Below are 10,757 nucleotides of genomic sequence, written 5' to 3' on the forward strand. Positions count from 1 at the left end.
TGGTACATACCCTCAGCCCCGAGGGTGAACTACTCCCTCCTCGTCATGGAGAGCGCCGAGATGATGAAGATGGCCACTGGTGAGGGATCCCCCCTCCGGCAGGGTGCGAGAATAGGGTCCCGATTGGTTTTTGGTGGCTACAGAGGCTTGCGGCGGTGGAACTCCCGATCTATTGTGCTCCTCGATGTTTTTAGGGTATATGGACATATATAGGCGAAAGAAGTCGGTCAGGGGAGCCACGAGGGGCCCACGAGGGTGGGGGGCACGCCCAGGGAGGTAGGGCGTGCCTCCCTACCTCGTGGCTTCCTCGCTGCTTCCCTTACGTACACTCCAAGTCTCTTGGATTGCTTCCGTTCCAAAAATAACTCTCCCGAAGGTTTCATTCCGTTTGGACTCCGTTTGATATTCCTTTTCTTCGAAACACTGAAATAGGCAAGAAAACAGCAATTTGGGCTGGGCCTCCGGTTAATAGGTTAGTCCCAAAAAATAATATAGAAGTGCTTAGTAAAGCCCATAAACATCCAAAACAGATAATATAAAGGCATGAATGCTTCATAAATTATAGATATGTTGGGGACGTATCACTTACATATTGGGCATCAAGATCTATATGTATAGATCGAGATGCTTAATAGGACTTCCACAAAGCCCATACCTTGACAAAGTTCTGAAGAAGTTCAAAATGGACCAGTCAAAGATAAGGTTCTTGCCTGTTGCAAGTTGTGAAATTGAGTAAGACTCAAAGTCCGACCACGACAGAAGATAGAGAGAGAATGAACGTCATTCCCCATGCCTCAGCCATAGGTTCTATTATGTATGCCATGCTGTGTACCAGACCTGATGTGTGCCTTGCCATAAGTTTGGCCAGGATGTACCAAACTAATCCAGGAGTGGGTCACTGGACATCGGTCAAGAATGTCCTGAAGTACCTAAAAAGGACCAAGGATATGTTTCTCATTTATGGAGGTAATGAAGAGCTTTTCATAAAGGGTTACGTCGGTGCTAGCATCAACACAGATCTGGATGACTCTAAGTAGATGCGTATTTATATTGAATGGTGGAGCTATCAGTTGGTGCAGTTATAAGCGGAGTGTCGTGGCAGGATCTACATGTGAAGCAGAGTACATAGTTGCTTCACAAGCAGCGCATGAAGGAGTCTGGATGAAGGAGTTCATATCCGATCTTGGTGTAGTGCCCAGTGCATCGGGTCCAATGACAATCTTTTGTGACAACACTGGAGTGATTGCCTTAGCCAAGGAATCCTGGTTTCACAAGAGAACCAAACACATCAAGCACCGCTTCAACTCCATCCGTGAATCTGTCAAGGATGGAGACATAGAAATTTGCAAAGTACATACGAATCTGAATGTGGCAGACCCGTTGATTAAACCTCTTCTGCGGGCAAAACATGATCAGCACCAAGACTTCATGGGTGTTAGATTCATTACTATGTAATCCATATTATTGACTCTAGTGCAAGTGGGAGACTGTTAGAAATATGCCCTAGAGGCAATAATAAAGTTGTTATTTTATATTTCCTTAATCATGATAAAGGTTTATTATTCATGCTAGAATTGTATTGACCGGAAACTTAAATACATGTGTGGAAACATAAACAAATACCATGTCCCTAGTAAGTCTCTACTAGACTAGCTCGTTGATCAAAGATGGTTAAGGTTTCCTAGCCATAGACATGAGTTGTCATTTGATAACATGATCACATCATGGGTAGAATGATGTGATGGACTAGACCCAACCGTAAGCTTAGCATTAGATCGTTCAAGTTATTTGCTATAGCTTTCTTCATATCAAGTATCTGTTCCTTCGACCATGACATCATGCAACTCCTGGATACCATAGGAATACCTTGTGTGCTATCAAACGTCACTTCATAATTGGGTGATCATAAAGGTGCTCTACAGGTATCTCTGAGGGTGTCTGTTGGGTTGGCATGGATCGAGACTGGGATTTGTCACTCCATTTGACGGAGAGGTATCTCCGGGCCCACTCGGTAACACAACATCACAAGAGGCTTGCAAGCAATGTGACTAAGGAGTTAGTCATGGGATCTTGTATTAAATAACGAGTAAAGAGACTTGCTGGTGACGAGATTGAACTAGGTATGAGATACCGATGATTGAATCTCGGGCAAGTAACATACCAATGGACAAAGGGAACTGCATACGGGATTAACCGAATCCTTGACATTGTGGTTCAACTGACAAAAGATCTTCATGGAATATGTAGGAACCAATATGGACATCCACAGCTATTGGTAATTGACCAGGGAGGTGTCTCGGTCATGACTACATGATTCCTAAACCCATAGGGTCGGACGCTTAATGTTCGTTGACGCTAGAGTAGTATTGGGATATTTGACGATTGGTAACTGAATGTTGTTCATAGTCCCGGATGAGATCCCGGACGTCACAAGGAGTCTCAGAATGGTCGGGATGTAAAGATTTATATATGGAAAGGTGTTTTCAAGGTTCCGAAAAAAGTTTCAGTTTTTTTGGTATTGCGCCGGGAAGCTTCCTGAATGTTCCAAAAACTTCCACAGGAGTCCGGAAGTCCACCAAGGGTTCCACCACCTCCCAAGGGTCAGCATGGGCTGAGGAGAGGTGCCATGGCCTTATTGGGCCAGGCGCACACAAGTACCTCAAGGCCCATGCAGTTGGGACAGGTGGAAAGTCCACCTTTGTATGAAAGGGAAGGAGGACTAGGATTCCACCTCCTCCCCCCTTGGCTGCACCCTAGGGTTTGGAGGGGCTGTTGCCCACGCCCCTCCACCTATATATAGAGGGGAGGGGCGCCCCAAGAGGAGACACAAAGCCCTTGGCGCCCCTCTATCTCCCGTTACTCCATAGTTCCACTGCCTCGTCTTGGTGACGCTTAGCGAAGCGTTGTCGGTGCTTCACCACCACCATCACCACCATGTCGTTGTGTTGGTTGTCATCCCATATACTTATCTTCTCCCTCTTGCTAGATCAAGAAGGAGGAGACATCATCGAGCCGCACATGTGCTAAACTCGAAGGTGTCGTCTGTTCGGCACTAGATCGGTTGGATCGTGATCGGATCGCGAAGAGTACGGCTACATCAACCGCGTTATATACGCTTCCGCTTAACGATCTACTAGGGTATGTAGATGCTCTCCTCCTCTCATACCTATGCATCTTCATTGATAGATCTTGTGTTCGCGTAGATTTTTTTTGTTTTCCATGCAATGTACCCAACACCCTTGAGGGCGGTTACCAAACCCGTACAAATGGCAACCCTTGGGGGCGGTCACCGAACCCATACACTTTGGCAACCTTGGGAGCAGTCATCGTAGGCGGTACAAATCGCTCGGGGAAATCTCCACAACTTAATTGGAGACCCCGAAGCTTGTCCCAGAGCTTTTCACCACAATGATAGAGCTCTGTGACACCAACCGTCTAGGGAACTAAAGCACCCAAGAGGAACAAGCTCTAGGGTACCCAAACACCCAAGAGTAATAAGCCTCTCAGCTTCACTTCCATATAATATTGGAGAACTCATGTCGATGCACCAAATGCAATGGCAAGGGCATACAGAATGCCCAAGTCCTTCTCTCTCAAATCCCACCGCAAGAATTAATGCTATGGAGGAAAGTGAGAGGAAGAACAAAAAAGAGAACATAAAGAACTCCAAGATCTAGATCCAATGGGTTCCCCTCACATATAGGAGAAAGTGATTGGTGGAAATGTAGATCTTGGTCCCCTCTATCTTTTCCCTCAAGAACTAGCAAGAATCATTGGAGGGATTGAGAGAAAGCAAACTCGAAGAAGGTCAACAATGGGGAATAACACGAGCTCCAAGTGTTTGGTCTATGGGGGAAGAATACCCCCTTTTATAGGTGGGGACCAAGGTTGTCAAAATCGTGATCCTGAATCGGATCGGAGGTGTTCTCGTAGGATCACAAATCGTAGAATCGGCATAGAATCTAAGATCCTACCTGATTCTACCAAAAAGTGCGTTTTCGTAATTTCCCATTTATTTAAAAGGTTGGATGAGTGTATATGTTACAGTTTACAACCTATTTTGAATAATTAATGCATATCCTTGTACATGAGCATGTTTTCAATATAAAATTAACAAAAACAAGCCATGAAAAATAAATATCAAAATATTCTGAACCTCAAATTAAAAGTGGCATACTGACATGTCCAAAAGCAAACAAAGGGCATCCAACCCAAATTTTCGACAAGCACAAAGGTTTTAACCAACTAGAAATAGAAGCCAACTTAATCAGTACAAGTCGTCTAAGTTGATATCATCGTCCTCATTCATAGGTGGTATTGTACCACTAGAACTCCCAACACAGTACGAGGAAGGTCCTGAACTGTTGCCATCAAGAACATTTTGCTCGCTGGTATTGTTGTTTTCACCATCAGCATCTTCATAAGTAGGTGCATCAAGATCTTGATCCACCCCAAGATCACCATCACCTATGAAAAATCCAAAATAATAGTCAGTAACTATGTAAAAGGAACATGGAAGAATAATAAACTTGCTTCATCAAAAGAACTTTTCGTACTTGTTTCAGCCAGGCTGTTGACAATATTTTCTACATCATTTTCAATGTCACTTTCATTTTCTTTGTCCATAGCAGCTTCATTATGAGAAATCCTCTCAAGAGAACGGATCCATTCCTTTTGTGGAGGAAGGACATGCTCTTCTTTTTCAGTTATCCATTCATCATCAGAAGAGACATCATCGATATCATATTCCACAACCTGTCTTTGCTTTCTGCGCTATCTGCTCATCGGGAAGAGGAATACGAGCAGACGGCCGCCATAGATCGAGAAGGAATTTAGGGTAAAATATTGAAGCTGGACCAGACTATCCACCGTACAACATGGATAGACGGCCAATATTGAAACAAAAGTTTTGGTCGCTCAGGATCTGTACTTGCTCGCGATTCCACACAACCCCATGACTTGAAGCGCGATCCAGTAGCGACCCTACTGTATACGATCTTTTAAACGACTTGGGTCGTATTGCCTTGTGTAGAATCTCAGAATCGTAAGATTCTAAGAGTAAAATCTAGATTTTGACAACCTTGGTGGGGACAAATCCAACCATTATGTGCTCAGACCGCACACATGCGATACTACCACTCCAAGGAGCAGTACTACCGCTTGGGTGGTAGTTGCAGAAAAATACATAACAGATCACATAGCAGAGGTCGGTAGTGCCACCGGAGCGGTACTGCCGCCCAACATCCACTCTACTACCGCTTAGGCAAAGTGGGCAACCATAAACCAACACATAAGGTATTTCCTAAGCAGTACTAGGCATAGTAGTAGAATGCGGAAGTACCACTTAAGCGGCACTACCTGACTACTATCGTGCAACTACCACTAAAAGAAAATAGGCAACAGAAAGGAGCACATAAATGATTTCCCAAGCGGCATTAGTAACGGTAGTCCATAGTGGAAGTACTGCCTAAGCGGTATTACCGTGGCACCGAGCAGTACTATCACCTAAGCATAGAAAAACGGTCCTAAGACTAAAATTGCCATAACTTCTGCATGCGGGCTCCGAAATGAGCAAACTCAAGCTTGTTAGATAGACGACAAGTACTATCCAATAGCATACTAAGAAGTGGCAAGGGGAGTATGCCTAAGATATAGAGGTGTGAAACCTCCATCAGTGAAGAACCAACATAAACTCCATCGTCGAAAACATCATAGAAGATGCATATGAACTCCATTTTCGATGAACTGGAGCTTGTCATGAAGATGACCATAAGCTCTAGAACTCACACAGAGAAAAATCAAACAAGAACCAAGAAATATGATGCAAGGATGCAATGGTTTTACCTCTCTACGAACAATATGATCAAGCTACTTACTTGAGAGCCCCCCTTGATAGTACGACAATCGATCATATAACCCAATCTCCCAACTACCATCATGATACCGGTAAAATAGAAAACCTATCAAGGGCAAACCTTTGCCTTGCACATAGTCCACTTGAGCTATATGATGACGATCTTGACTTCCTCAAGTTGGACCACCTTTCTTGATTGCATTAGCTCAATGAAGACTAGTTGATTGCTCCCCATACTCCACTATGGGTGAGCCACTCTAAGGCACATCTTCTCAAGTCCATTGTCACCACAATGGATGGCAAGCTTCAAGCATGATCTCTTCATGATGGTCCACTTGAACTTGCACACCACAATTTTGATGATGATCGCCACTTGATGTCATCCTCCATGGGTTATATGAGATTTTCCTTTTGATGCACGCCCATGGAAACATACCTAACCCCACATAGAACTCTCATGTAGACCATGGGTTAGTAAACCAAGGGTAGACAATGCTTACCATACAATGGGATCACTTGATCCCTCTCGGTACATCTTGTACATGATAACCCACATGTATAGGGTATCATAATAGTTTTCGAGGGTAGAGTATTCAACCCAAATTTATTGATTCGACACAAGGGAAGTCAAAGAATATTTTCAAGTATTAGCAGTTGAGTTGTTAATTCAACCACACCTGGAGAACCAAATATCAGTAGTAGAGTGATCAGTAGCACAATAGTATGATATTTTGATAGTAGTGGTAACTGATAACCCACAAGTATAGGGGATCGCAACAATTTTCAAGGGTAGAGTATTCAACCCAAATTTATTGATTCAACACAAGGGGAGCCAAAGAATATTCTCAAGTATTAGCAGTTGAGTTGTCAATTCAACCACACCTGAAAGACTTAATATCTGCAGCAAAGTATTTGGTAGCAAAGTAGTATGGAAGTAACGGTTGGTGGCAAAAGTAACCGTAGCAGTTTTGCAGCAATTGTAATAGTGGCAACGGAAAAGTAACTGAACAAAGATCAATATGTGAAAAGCTTGTAGGCAATGGATCAGTGATGGATAATCATGTCGGATGGCATTCATCATGCAACAGTTATAACCTAGGGTGACACAGAACTAGCTCTAATTCATCAATCAAATGTAGGCATGTATTTCGAATACAGTCATACGTGCTTATGGAAAAGAAAATGCATGACATCTTTTGTCCTACCCTCCCGTGGCAGCGGGGTCCTAATGGAAACTAAGGGATATTAAGGCCACCTTTTAGTAGAGAGCCGGAACAAAGCATTAGCACTGAGTGAATACATGAACTCCTCAAACTACAGTAATCACCGGAAAGAATCCCAATTATTGTCACCTTGGGGTATGTGGGTCATAACTCGTAATAGGTGTCTACAACTTGCAAGATCAGATCAAGAACACAAATATATTCATGAACACATAAAGGGTTCAGATCCAAATTCATGGCACTCGGGCCCTAGTGACAAGCATTAAACATAGCAAAGTCATATCAACATCAATCTCAGGACATAGTGGATACTAGGGATAAACCCTAACAAAATTAACTTGATTACATGATAAATCTTATCTAGCCCATCACCGTCCAGCAAGCCTACAATGGAATTACTCATGCACGATAGTGAGCATCATGAAATTGGTGATGGAGGAAGGTTGATGATGATGATGCCGACAGATCCCCCTCTCCGGAGCCCCGAACGGACTTGAGATCAGCCCTCCCGATGAAGAACAAGAGGCGGCGGCGGTGGCTCCGTATGGTAATACGCGATGAATCCTTCTCTTTGTTTTTTTCTCCCTGGACGTGAATATATAGAGTTGGAGTTAGGGTCGGAGGAGGTCCAGGGGACCCACAAGGTAAGGGGTGTGCCCTCCACCCTTGTGGACATGTGGTGGGTCCCCTCTAGTTGGTTCTTTCGCCAATATTTTTTATTTATTCCAAAAGTATTCTTCGTAAATTTTCAGGTTAGTCCAAGAACTTTCATTTCTGCACAAAAATAACACCAAGGAAATTCTGCTGAAAATAGCGTCAGTCCGGGTTAGTTCCATTCAAATATGCAAATTAGAGTCCAAAATAAGGGCAAAAGAGTTTGGAAAGATAGATACGATGGAGATGTACTAGTAACAGTAACAGCAGCAGTTTTCTAGTGATTATGACAACAGCAGCAACAACGATAGTAACTTAGCAAGATCAGTATGCATAGTCGTAGGCATTGGATCGGTGATGGATAATTATGTTGGACGACATTAATCATATAACAGTTATAACCTACGACGACACAGAACTAGCTCGAATTCATCAATGTAATGTAGGCATTTATTCCATATATAGTCATATGTGCTTAGGATAATAACTTGCATGACATCGTTTGTCCCTCCTGTGGCAGCGGGGTCCACAAGGAAACTAAGGGATATTAAGGCCTCCTTTTAATTGAGCACCAGAACAAAGCATTAACACATAGTGAATACATGAACTCCGCAAACTACGGTAATCACCGAAAATAATCCCAATTATTGTCACCTTGGTGTATGCGGATCATAACACGTAATAGGTGCATATAACTTGCAAGATAGGATCAAGAACACAAATATATTCGTGAAAACATAAAGGGTTCAGATATGTAATGATGACACTCGGGCCCCAGTGACAAGCATTAAGCATAGCAAAGTCATAGCAACATCAATCTCAGAATATAGTGGATACTAGGGCTCAAGCCCTCCCTACTGCAGGATGCTGCTAACGCGACACTACAATCAGAGACCCTTCGACGAAATTGTGTGTGATGCATTAATCACAAACAGAGATGTAAAAAACCATCAAAAAAGATGCAAAACATTTGCGATGGAAGATACATCAAACACGGTTCGGATTTTACTTACGTGTGCGATGAGGGCATATGATTCACTCCAATGAAATGTTTGCGACGAGAACAACAGAAATGGGCAGCCAGATGAAAGTGTGTGCGATATACGGCATACAGTTCACTCGGATTAAATGTTTGTGATTAGGTAACACAACAGAAACGGTCAGCCAGATCAAGGTGTGTGTGATTCGCGGCATACAGTTCACTTGAATGAACTGTTTGTGATTAGGCGGAACAAAAGAAACGGTCAACCAGATCAAGACGTGTGCAATAAACGGCAAACAGTCCACTCGGATGAACTGTTTGCGTTGAGCCAAGAGAACAGAAACGGTTCAATTTAACAAGATGTGTGTGATACGCGACAAAGAGGTCTGTAACCAGAGATGTGTGTGAAGGCCGATAATAACACAAATGATTGCTGCTAATAAGACGTGTGTGTTGTGCGATAGGATTGCATATAGAACATATATATATATATATATATATATATAGACACACACACACACACATCTGGGCTATTCTGTTACGCGTAACAGAATATTATTCGGTTACCCTACTTGAACTGATGAATTCAAGCGGTTGAACTGATGAAATTCGAGTGGTTGAACTCATGTTTTCTGTTGCGGTTAAAAATCGTCTTCTTTAGTTCAAAATTTTTTGCATTTTTTTTGTCGAAATGGGGCGTGTAATATATTGTCGGAAAACTCTTGACATCCACATTACAATCTTATAATTTGTTTTTGCAAAAAAAATTATGATTTAAGAGCAGTTTTGAAAATACCATTTTTTTCAAAACCGAAAACACGAATCGTATTTTCGACTTAATTTTCAAACGGTTTGTCGGAATTGAGAAAATGAGATGGCGTTGGAAAGCTTGTGAAAATCCACATCTTCCATATATCTACTATTTTTTCAAATTCTATATGATTTAAAAGTAATTTGAAAAACAGTGAAATTCTGGGCGAAATGTTTTTTCACTGTTTTTTGCAAACGGTTTGTCGGATTGACGCAAATGATACAGCATTGCAAAGCTATGGAAAATGTGCAACTTTTGGTATAGAAAGTTTTTTCTAATTCCTTACGGTTTAAATATGAATTCAAATATAGTTAAAATTAGTTTTGAACACGGTTCTTTTTAAAGTTTGTCGAAATGGGGCAAATAATATACGTTGGATAGCTATTGAAAATGCGAAACTTAGTCATGTTGGGCGTTTTCTCTACCTCGCAACCGTTTAATAGTAATTTGGAATACAGCAAGACGGATCATGTTGTTTTCCCGTTTGAAAAACAGAGTACTCGTACTAATATATGTGTGTGTTTGTACTGAGCTATTTTTTATAGAGTAATTTTGAATTATTCTGAAAAAAGAGTACTTATACTGATGTTTGCATGAGTTTGTACTAAGCATATTTTCACTAACTAGCTTTTGCTCTGTTTTTTGGGTAATACTTTTGCTCGTAAATTTTCAACGGTTTAATGTATCGTCGCCCTTGTACTTGCATGGTTTGTATCATCGAACTGAATGATATTTTGTTCAAAAAGAAAATGTTTTGTTTTGTTTCTTTTTTTTGAACTCAACATTTTTTTTGACAACAATGTTCTGAACTTCTCTCATTTTACAACTTGTAGTGAGGTACTTAAGCAGGATTTTCATGGGGTTTCTTTTTTGCTTGAATTTTTACAATTTGAATTTCTGCCATTTCTTTTATTCCGAACGGATCACCATTTTTAACTCGTACTGAGATACTTACTACGCCCGAACTGGGGTGGCTGTCGCGTGTGTTTTTGTGTGTGTTTTTTAACTAGCATTTTTTCAACGTTGTTCCGGGCTTCTCTCATTTTACGACTTGAACTTTCACCATTTGAATTTCCATGGGTTTTTTTAGGTTTTGTCCCAAACTTATCTAGGACATCGTGTTGAACTTACAATTATTTCAACAATGGACGGCTATTTTTTAAGTTTTTTTTGGTAGAACTTTGCACCAAACTTGCATAGTTTATATCGTTGAACTGAATGCTATTCCCCGCC

The sequence above is a fragment of the Triticum dicoccoides genome, chromosome 6B (assembly GCF_002162155.2).
Source record: "Triticum dicoccoides isolate Atlit2015 ecotype Zavitan chromosome 6B, WEW_v2.0, whole genome shotgun sequence".
Lineage (NCBI taxonomy): Eukaryota > Viridiplantae > Streptophyta > Magnoliopsida > Poales > Poaceae > Triticum > Triticum dicoccoides.